The sequence below is a fragment of the Helianthus annuus genome, chromosome 9 (genome assembly GCF_002127325.2).
Source record: "Helianthus annuus cultivar XRQ/B chromosome 9, HanXRQr2.0-SUNRISE, whole genome shotgun sequence".
NCBI classification, from domain to species: Eukaryota; Viridiplantae; Streptophyta; class Magnoliopsida; order Asterales; family Asteraceae; genus Helianthus; species Helianthus annuus.
In genome coordinates, this window is record NC_035441.2 from 21,117,251 (window position 1) to 21,127,262 (window position 10,012).

The window sequence follows — 10,012 nt, forward strand, 5'->3', positions numbered from 1 at the left end:
ATGATCATCATACCATAAAGATATCTTTCGTAGTAGCAAATATTGATTCATTTCATTTCTTGATAAATCCACACGCTACACATGCATTGTTTGTTACGCATGTGGTTCATTTGAATTATGAAGACCATAAGAGGGCATCATTCCAATTTGTTGTTTTATCAAAAGCTCAAATATCATTTAGTTATACTTGATCTTTTCATTGTAAACCGCGTTTTTACAAAGCGATGACTCTTTAATATCGAATCAATGAATTTCTTGAAAAAACTCGATTTTCTTTTGAAGAGTATACATGATTTCTGTTGTGATCATGTCCGAACTTCCTTATTAAAACTCGTTTTTATCCAAACCCAGTCAACTTGCTCGCAATCCGTATTCAATTCAAAGTCCCATATGATATTTTAAGCCATCATATTCGAATTCGGAATAATCCCAACAAGCATTTCGATTCTCTTGAACTATAACATGCTTTCTTGGCCTTCGACTTCACTGAATTATTTCTTTGATCACGTTCACCTTGTAATGACATTTTCACAAAATTTGAAGATTGCGCTAATCTATGATTTAATTATTTATTTATCTATATTGAATCTGCTTTGTTAATTTATTTTATAAAAAGCAATCTTAACACAATTATGTGCTAAGATAATGATCCACCATTTCATGTCCTAATTCCTTAGTCCTTACAACCTAAATCGAGCCTTTCGTGATATTTCTTACCTTATCATCATTGATCGAAAAACATTATATAAATTTAATTGATTATATATAGAAACTTCCAATATAGTATTCCTGTATTTAAAATTTTTGTTAAAACCATTAAGGTAAAGAATTTATATTTTTACGTATAAAATTCTGTTTGAAGTATACTCTCATTTAAGTTTATGCATTTATTATTGGCAATTAATATTAGTTTTATTATTAGTAATATTATTAATATTATTATTTTTAGATACTAGAGTTATTATCAAGGGCATGTATTGAATAGCCTAGCCTTAGTTAGGCATGGACTGGCCACCTATGCTTAAACAAGGCAGCACTAACCAATATCCAACCATGATAATAACTATTTAATATATATATAAATTAAGTCATCATACTTATTTAGTAAATTTCAATTATATATATATAAAAATATTTTATATTATATATAGAAATATGTATACTTTGTATTGTAAAGAGAAGACATATTTTCATAAAACAATCAAAGGGACGAATAAAATTATCTAAATAATTGTCTAAGTATTCATGAACAAGACATATTATAAATAAATGTTCATCTTGATTAATATTTCACAACTATTAAATAGAAATATTCTTTTATAAATATATATATTTATCAAATGTTATTTACGCAAGCCAATATTTAAGTATGCTTGATATTAAAATAAACATTTATTATTTTACTTTTATAATTTAAAATACCCTATTATAAAATCTTATAATTAAACACACTTGATTTTAAAAATGATAATCATGAGTTCTACGATATTGGGTAAACCTATTTATAAAAAAAAATATATCATTATTTTGTCAAAATTTACCCCGGGTTTGATATTTTAAACCTATCTATATTTATTTATTATTATACTTTATGATAACATAAAAGGAAAAGGTATTTAGTAAATCAAAATATCACCTATCTTTAATCAAACATTTTGACTAAAATCATTTGAATACAATTATGTATTAAGACAAAAATATACTAACTTTATTGTCTTTTCATATATTCTTACAAATCACCCATCTCAGCACATTGATTTTCTCATATCATAATTCAATATTTGACAAAACATTTTCATGATTTCATTTTGAACCGATCAATCTTAAGTCTTCCTTAGGTACCAATCAAGGTAAGTTTTCTTCTAACAAAGAATTTTACTAATTCCAAAAAGTTCTTCACATTCATTCTAAAAATCTATAGATCATATATCTTTTGGCTTAAACATAATCACCTTGGAAACTATATCTTTTCATCGGAATGTCTCATCTTTTGAAATATCTAGATTCGTTTCCTTGAAACTCTCAGTTAATTTCGAAAACGGTAAATTTATCATAACAATACCTTGCAGTATCCATATACATTTGTAGCCTGTGCTAATAATAAATCCTATTAATACACCATTCGTTTGATTTGTCATATTCTTGGTACAATTATGTACTCAGATTACGATACACTAAATTCTATTGTCCAGTACCATTTAAGTAAACGATGTTGATTTTCGGATAATCATTAACAAATCATTTTCCATACTCCCATTCACAAATAGATATTTATCAATTCGGAATCTCCCTCAATTGATCAAAGTAAGTTCATTTCGAATATTGAATCCAATTGTTTCTATAAATCATTTTTTTAAAAATTTTCATACCCCTCAAAATATCTTTTGATTCCATTCCACGATACATTATTTTTCTTAATTAAAAGAAGAAACCTAAAGAAAATATCATAGTCCAAATCTCGAGGACGAGATTTTTTATTAAGGTGGGGAGGATGTAACAACTCTCACTAAAATTAATATTTAGTATAATAATTATCCAATAAGGAAACCCTAATTAAGACACCCAAGTATGTCAAGCAGGTAGGTAGGCATGTCAAGCAGGTAGGTAGGCATGTCAAGCAAGTAGGTAGGCATGTCAAGCAGGTAGGTAGGCATGTCAAGCAGGTAGGTAGGCATGTCAAGCAAGTAGGTAGGCATGTCAAGCAGGTAGGTAGGCATGTCAAGCAGGTAGGTAGGCATGTCAAGCAGGTAGGTAGGCATGTCAAGCAGGTAGGTAGGCATGTCAATTGAAATCCCACATCGATCAGAAGAATTGTTGAGGTGCTTGCTTGCTTGCTATAAATAGGAACTTAGGATTTCATTCTTCGTTGCTCATTTCTTTCTTCTTTTCTCTATACGTTGGTGTTCTAACCAATAATCACCAAAGCGATGTTCTGTCCGATCGATTCAGGAACCATCTAACGAATGCCGAAGTGCTGTGTTTTGTGAATTTCGTTAAACGGAATCCAAAGTACTATACTTTGTGAGTTCTTTAAATGGATACCAAAGTACTGTCTGAATAAGACTATACTTTGTGAAATTCGTTAAGGTTCGAATCTCGTGACTACCGTTAAGGTTTGATTTGGGTTTTACAGAAATACGTATTCCATTCTGTTAAACTATATGTTTAACTACCGAAAATACTCCCCACTACACACACGCGAATCACTAATTAGTATAGCAGGGTGCTGCTACGATACAGGGTATTAACTCGATCGCTATTACGATTCATTTTCCGACCGATCAATATATCCAATGGATGTTTAAGTGCCACCCACATTAGGGTTATACTTTGTCGTTCGTCGTTAAATCGATGGATGTTTAAGTATCGCACTTTGTCGTTCGTTGTGAGAATTTGATCTCGTGAGTTATCGTAATTGTTGTATTAAGTTACCTACCTAGTTCGTGTGCACTAGGTTACAAGGCTAAATCAATAGGCTAAGCTCTGCCTGTATAAATCTGCAATATATCAAGGCTTATCTGTAGACTAAACTTTGGCCGTATAAATCTGCATGTTTATAATGTGAGTCATTCTCTTTTTATCAATTGTTTTACAATACTCCAAATTATTTTCAGAATTATAAATTACAGTGATTAAGTTTATGTAATCACCAAATTACAGCCAGTATGTGGGGTATTGTGCACATTACTACTGTTTTTATCACGTTAGGTGGGCGAACCTAAAATTAAGTGATATACGTCATTCATTGGGGCAGCCAATGGTGATATGACCACAGTCACAGATCCGGTCAAGTGACAAATACTGTGGGTAGTTGGTAGATATCAGAAACATATGTAAAAACTCTTCATACTGTAAATTATAACAACCGAGTCGTTTTAGTAAACTGAATGATTCACTCAGTATTTCCCGCTGACAAAACCTTTTTAAAACGCGTTTCAGGTAATTACAGTAGATTGGAGTAAGGATTGGATCCGGCACTAAAAGACTTCAAGAAGTGGCTTATTTTATTAATTAAATCAAATTAAGAAATATTGTTTTTATTAAAAGCTACCTTTGTAACAATAGAATTTATTCCATCTATTTAAATAAAATCCGGTGTTTCTAAACTCTGATATTTTTCCTAACTCACGGTCCTGATAAAATTTCCGCTGCAATATTTTTCAAAATAACTCACCGGTACCACTGGACTGCTCGCGGCTCCCGATTCCGTCCAGGATGGGGTCGGGGGATGTGACAGCGAATGTGGTCGCTGATGGCCTAAGTCGAAAGGAAAGAAGTAAGCCCATAAGGGTTAGGGCTTTGGAAATGATTATCCAGACGGATCTCTCATTGCGCATTCGTGCCGCACAGAGAGAAGCTCTCAAAGAAAGGAATATCGAGAATGAATACCTCCGTGGGATGGAGAAGCAGTTGGTACCAAACGGGGAAGGAACCTTGTGTTTCATGAAACGAATTTGGGTTCCTCGGTTTGGAGGATTGAGAAAGGTTGTTTTCGATGAGGCTCACAAGTCACGATACTCGATTCATCCAAGAGCAGATAAAATGTACCAAGATCTTAAGGATTTCTATTGGTGGCCCAGGATGAAAGGCGATGTTGTAGTATATGTTGGCAAATGTTTAACTTGCGCCAAAGTTAAAGCCGAGTACCAGAAGCCTTCAGGTCTTCTACAGCAACCTGAAATACCCGGATGGAAATGGGAACAGATCTCCATGGACTTCATAACGAAATTGCCAAAGACACCCAAGGGCCATGATACAATTTGGGTAATAGTAGACCATCTAACAAAGTCTGTGCACTTCCTGCCAATCAAGGAGAAGGATAACACGAGTAAACTTTCTGAAATATACATGAGGGAGATTGTTGCACGCCATGGAGTGCCTCTCTCGATTATCTCTGATAGAGATGGACGCTTTGTGTCAAGGATTTGGCAGTCCTTCCAAGAAGCATTTGGTTCTCAGTTAAATCTGAGTACAGCGTTTCACCCACAAACGGATGGCCAGAGTGAACGAACAATTCAAACATTGGAAGATATGCTGAGAGCATGTGTAATGGACCTGGGTGGTAGCTGGGACAATCACTTACCATTGGTCGAATTTTCGTACAACAACAGCTACCACATAAGCATTGGAGCAGCACCATTTGAAGCTCTTTACAGACGCAAGTGTCGATCACCGCTATGCTGGGCTGATGCGGGTGACAGACAGCTGGTTGGCCCCGAAATAATTCAAGAAAAAACAGACAAGATCTTTCAAATTCAAGAGTGCATCAAGGCAGCTCGCGACAGACAGAAAGGCTATGCAAACCAAAGGAGGAAACCTTTAGAGTTTCAAGTTGGGGATATGGTTTTGTTAAAGGTTTCACCCTGGAAGTTTGTGGCACGCTTTGGGAAGCGTGGGAAGTTGAATCCGCGTTACATTGGCCCTTTCAGAATCCTGCAAAGGATTGGGCTTGTAGCATACAAATTGGACTTACCTGCTGAACTTAATGGCGTTCATGATACATTCCATGTATCGAACCTGAAAAAGAGTCCAACTCAAGAGACAGTTGTCATTCCTGCTGACGAGGTTCATATCGACGACACACTCCACTTTGTTGAAGAACCGGTTGAGGTTACGGATAGGAAAGTTAACAAGACACGCCGGAGTAGTGTCAAACTCGTCAAAGTTCGATGGAATGCACGACACGGCCCAGAATTCACATGGGAACGTGAGGATCGTATGAAGGCCAAGTACCCACATTTTTTCCCCAAGACCCCTGTAACTAGAAGTAGAACTTAAAATTTCGGGACGAAATTTTCTTAACGGGGGGAGAATGTGACAACCCTCACAATTACAGGTACTGTACAAATTAATTAACTTTAATTATGTGCTTAATGACTGTGCTTGATTACAACTGACACTTTAAACTGCTTACTGATTTATGTTACATACATACATGTGCATCCCTTCACATGCAGTCACTCTACTTATTTTATACAGACTCTTAGTGACAAACCTGATGCACAAAGCACAGTTAGCATAGTGAGCGGATAACTCAGACACGTGTTGACAATGCCAGCACATAGACAGACACTATATTGAGGCCAGTATGAGCCAGGGACATGGTACTACACGAGTATGGAGTGTAGGGAAGTGAGGACCATAAGACTGTGTCACTAGGTGATAGTTTGAGTGCCGGAAAGTGCCTAAAACTCATTTTAAGTACAGAATTCTGCATTTTCAGCAACAATTCAGCTTTTAACACACTCGTATTATACAGAGAATCGACTAAATGGTCCTGAACGCTTTCCTAAGTGTTGGAAATTAAATTCGTTATAAAAAGATGCATAAAAGACACAATGCGGTACAATTTAACACTTTAACGGAACGATACGTAACCGAACAACTGGACATTACCCGGGATACCGAAATTTTGTCAGAAACATTACTTCATTATTCTTAAATAATTATGGTCACAAAAATCCCCACACACTATAGAAACATGACATACACTCACTATTCTAGAAAATACCCTTAACCTCCTAATTATTTACCCACTAATTATCAAATTTTACAATTTACCCCCCCCCCCAGCAAATTTCGGCCATCATCATCACCATATATTTTGTTTGGATTTTATTCTTATTTTTTTCTTAATTGTGGTTGGCCAAAAATCTAAGTAATCATTTCTCTAGGATTGCCTAGGGTGGCTTAGTGAGTTCCAATGCACCTTATATCATCACCACCTTCAATTCACTCTCACTCCTCACTCACTCTCTCTCTCATTTTCGGCTCCCCATAGCCAAAACCATCACCACCACTTCACATCACCATCTTCTTCATTATCAAGTCTCATTCAAAGCTTTGAAGGTGATCCATGGAGGTTGCAAGTTGAAGGGCATTCAAAGGAGCTTTGTTCTAGTCTTTTTCATCATCTTTTCCCATCATCTTCACACTAGAATTTCTACCCTAGCCTTGTGCTAGTAGTAAGTCTTACACCTTGCTTCATTTTGTTCTTAGTCAAGATATGTAGTATGATGAAATTTACAAGAACACTAAAAAGTTTAAACAAGAAATATGAACAAGAAACATGCTGATTTACATTTTCAGCCGACTTCACAGGCTGTAACTGGACAATTATAAATTGAAAAACTGATTTTCTGAAGCCTAAATTATGTATTTTTGAACAACAGATCAAATGGCACTGGAATCGTAATTTTTCGAGGTCGTTTACTATTTTTAAAGGACTGTTTTTGGACAGCAGCTCAAGCTGTGTTTTTACTGCAGAAAAAGTGTGTTGTATTCGGAGACATAACTTAAAAACCGAGTAGAAACAGCTCATGGAATTTTTACTGTAGATGGTCACTGTTGTCAGGGTGATCCTCCAACTGGAATTTTGTCGATCGGACTTACGATTAATCTTTAGTGAATTATTCCGTAGACTGTAATCAGAAAGTAACAAATCTGATTGCAGTCGGGTAAATGAATTTCTATAAAATATTGGTCATGAACTGGACCCCGGTATTTTTACATAATAAAATTTGGATCGTGTGAGACATTCTGTAAAAATTTGGGAATTTTTGGACAAGGTTAACTATTTTATAAAAATCCTCGAAAACAGTCCAGTTTTGATTAATAAAGCTGAAACAACATAAGTAATGCTTTGCATGTCTGAATGTCGGGTTGGTTATTTGAGAACGATCTACGGGATATATGTAAAAGAAAATGATATGCTATTAAGCATGGACACCTCCATTTACAAAGGAGACCATGGCGAAATTTTCCGAAAATCCAACACTTAGTAAATATTTTCTAGACAAGAGTTACTGGAACATTGAACGAACAAATATCCCAACATTACATATGATTAAGTTAAAATATTAACTATTTTGACAAATAATTATCACGCGGAACAATATAAGAAACGTGACTCAAAATAATAAACACTAAGACAAGGCACGACCGTTCGTCTAATAGACATTAGCAAGTTGTAGGTTGTCGTGTAGCGGACAGAGTTTGAGATTCGATTCAAGACGCACTACGGTGAGTTCATGTCCCCCTTTTCTTTTAACTGTTTTCAGTTTCACACTTCGGGGGTGAAATACATGTTACAATTTACAGACGTTTTTATAAATGGTATGGTTAGCTTAAGGAGGGTTTAGACGCTTAGATCATGTGAATGGTGGGTACAACACTTAAGGCCATTAATCCTCGACGTTGGACCGAGGGACATGAGTGATAGATCTATTTGGGTGTAGCGAGCCCACACCCATGAGGCCGGGGAAGCCCATAGTGGTGACTGTGTCTTACAGCCGGAGGCCCGATACAAATTTGCTAGGTTTGAGTACTTCCTGCACCGTTTCACACATACCAGTGGCTTTGCAACCCATTGGCGATCTCTTTTATTTTATGTTTCCTTAATTGCTACATACCAGGGTTTTCATACATACAGATGCATTTCAAAGGTTTATACAGACTCACATACACATGAACTCGCTCAACTTTTTGTTGATATTTTTTAAACTACATGTATTTCAGGGAATTAGTCGGATCTGGCAGGTGATGCATGTTGGCTGCGCACTAAATAAGGATGTCATCCAGGGTCGTAGGTTTGGGAAGTGTAACTCCTTCCTGGACAAGTTGCATGTCTCAAATCCTTGTTTTGTTGGTAGTCTTTCGTTGAGTCTTATGAACTCATTTTAAACAAGTCATGGGTTGTATTGTATTTCGGTTGACATTTTAAGACAATTGTTGTTGTGCATTTTTTCTAAACGACATGAATGGATGAACATCGCGTATTTTTATCATATAGCATTGTTGTGATTTTTGCTATGGTATTAAGAAGTCACACCAAATAAATCCACGCTTCCGCAAAAGCCAGGGTGTGACACCTATAGCCTTTGCTAATCAAAAGTGGAGAGATTGTTGGCAAAAAATAAGTTGCGAATCTATCACGAGTATGGTAAAAATGGGTTGTGAGGGTCAGAACAGAAAATTCAACGCTAATAATAACTGACGGTTGGGACAGTGTTGTTAAAGATCTCAATCTGCCGAGGGATACTTTGTTGGTTTTCAGACCATTAGGTGATTTTGGGCTTGAACTTTCGTGTTTTGTTGATGGCATGTGTGGTGAATCTTATTTCACGTTTAATCGTTATGCAAGATTTGGTTTTACGGTATGACTATTGATCTTAATTTGAATTCTTTTGCATCTTAAATGTGCCAACACTTATTCTCATAAGTTACATACTTCATGTATAGTATTCATTATTTTTAATTTTATGCAGGTAATCGAAGACTGCTTCGTTAAACAATTTTATGTAAACAGCCCACCAAGTGGCAAATTTCAAATCTGTTATAAGGGTTCATATTGGAATGTTGAGGCGTCTAAGGTTGATACCAACTTTGTATTTGCTAGAGGATAGCCGGAAATGTGCAACAATGTTGGGATACTGGAGGATGATTTGCTTATGTTTAGCAGAATGATGATGTTGTTTTTTGAGGTAGTAGTTTATAGAGATGAGACTGAGATTTGCTTTTTGAAGAAACCTAAATCTGACGATGATAGTGTACTTGAGATATCCAAGGTTGATTATGTTGAGAATGTATTCAAGGTACGTATGTATTTAGCATTAGCAGTAAAAGTTTTAATTATTTTAACATTATATTAATTATTTCATTAATGTTGACCAGGACATCTATGAGGATGAAGAAGTTGTGCCTATAGGTGAAGGAAGAACCGTTACTCATGTACTTACTAAATTATTAAAATTATTTATTTTTAATTTAACACATATAAGAATTTAATGTTTTTACAACTATTAGTAATGCTGTTTACTGATGTTATATTTATCCAATAATGTATTATTTAGAAGAAGTTACCAACCAATGCCGAATGCACGTCGAAGAGACGCATGTCTTCACGGTTGAACAAAACACAAGATGTAAGTTTACCATCTTAAAGATTGTTATATTACTATGGTTATTAAATTTACTCTATTACAACAGGTTAAGAAGAAAGGTAAAGTTACTT